Below are 1,443 nucleotides of genomic sequence, written 5' to 3' on the forward strand. Positions count from 1 at the left end.
TGGCTTCGTTCCGCGGGGACCTTGGCCACCGAACGGAGCACGGCCCGGCCGGGCACCGGGCGAGAGGCGGCGAGGAGCGGACGCCCTAAAGCGGGGGCTGGCTGGCGCCGGGTTCCCAGCGCCCCACGACCTTTCTCCGAGTCCTCCGAGGACTCCGTGGCCCCCGTGCCTCCCACCCCAGCCAGGCGGCCGCTCCCCAGCTCGGCTTCCCCCAGTCTCTCTCTTGTCTCTCCTCCTCCCTCCTCCTGCTCCGGGCGGAGCCCGGCATGGGGGGGCCGGCGTCCGGCAGGGCAGGTACGGTTATGTAGAAATTGGGGAGGCTTGGTGCGGGGAGGTGGAATGGGGGGAATCAGGGGCAGGGAGGATTGGCGGACTGAGAGACGGAGAAACCCAGGATAGCGGGACAAGGGGAAGGGGAGGGGTGCCCGTGAACCTGGGGCCCTTGGATGGAGAGCGGGATGCAGCCGGCCAGGTTTGGAATCGACAAGGAAGGGAGAGGACGGCAGTGAGGAGGGGCGCCTGGGAGGAGAGGTGAGGCTGAGGCGCAGGAGAGTGTTTGGGGGAAGCGAAACCAGGCAGGTATGGAGGCCGCAGCCCTAAAGGTAGCTACGGAGCCAGACTGGAGATACCAGGGTGGGATTGAGGGGCGGGGACTGGAAGAAGGTAGCCGGGGCCTCCCAAATCCCGGAGGAGGAAGAAGGTGATTTGAGCTATCAGCGAGGGAAGCGGAGACGATCGCTGAGGAGCCAGAGCGCAGGATGAGGAGTGGACGGAGGCCCGGGCCCAGGCGAAGAACTGGAAGGGGAAGGCAGGGGATGGAGATATTTGGATGGTAGTATTGTTAATACCCAACTCAGAGTGCCCCTACCCTTTCTCCAGCATCCCAGCCCTGCCCTCCTGACACCCCCCAGCCTCAGGGCCCAAGATGGGGTGGGGAATCTGACTACCTCCCCCTTCCCCAGTGGGGTGCAATGTTTGCAAGTAGGCCCAGGCATAACTCCTTGTCTGTAGGTATGTCCAGTTCTGTGCAGCCTATTTGTGTGTGTCTGCCTAGAGGTCTGTGTGACTGTGGGTGTGTCAGGTGTTTATGTCTGTGTCTCTGTTCCTAGGTTGTGTTTACCTACGCTGATCTGTGTGTCTGGTCATCTGTTTGTAGATAAGCGTCTATGGCCTCATGGTTTGTGTGTCTGAATGTGTGTCTGAATGTGTGTTTGTGGGGCCTGTTTGGTGGATCAGGATGTATTTACAGGATGAGCATCTCTGTTGGTCTGATTTCTCCAAAGTATGTATTTGTGGCTCTGAGCACCGTTATCAGGATGTGTGACTCTGTACAAATGTCCATCTATGTCTGTCTGTCTGTGGGTCCTTAGAGGTGGCGTTGGGTTTGTGTGCCTCTGTTTTCTCTCACAGGCCCAGAGTCATGTCTCTGTTCCTTTCTCTCTC

The 1,443-nt window shown here is 59.7% G+C and overlaps 1 protein-coding gene across 5 annotated transcripts in view; it reads left to right on the plus strand.

Moving 5' to 3' along the window:
* Nucleotides 1–191: 191 nt before the first annotated feature.
* The window catches only part of NYAP1 (neuronal tyrosine-phosphorylated phosphoinositide-3-kinase adaptor 1), an 11,907-nt gene continuing 10,655 nt past the window's right edge, over nucleotides 192–1,443 (plus strand). For 2 of the 5 annotated variants that reach the window (XM_006764678.2, XM_006764682.2), the window contains exon 1: nucleotides 192–294. The gene's annotated coding sequence lies outside the window, so the exon portion shown is untranslated. Of the gene's footprint in view, nucleotides 295–343; nucleotides 532–556; nucleotides 1,012–1,443 lie in introns of those variants that run through there. The other 3 variants (XM_006764680.2, XM_006764681.2, XM_006764679.2) reach the window with 3 other exon arrangements.

This window comes from Myotis davidii, unplaced genomic scaffold, assembly GCF_000327345.1.
Source record: "Myotis davidii unplaced genomic scaffold, ASM32734v1 scaffold901, whole genome shotgun sequence".
Lineage (NCBI taxonomy): Eukaryota > Metazoa > Chordata > Mammalia > Chiroptera > Vespertilionidae > Myotis > Myotis davidii.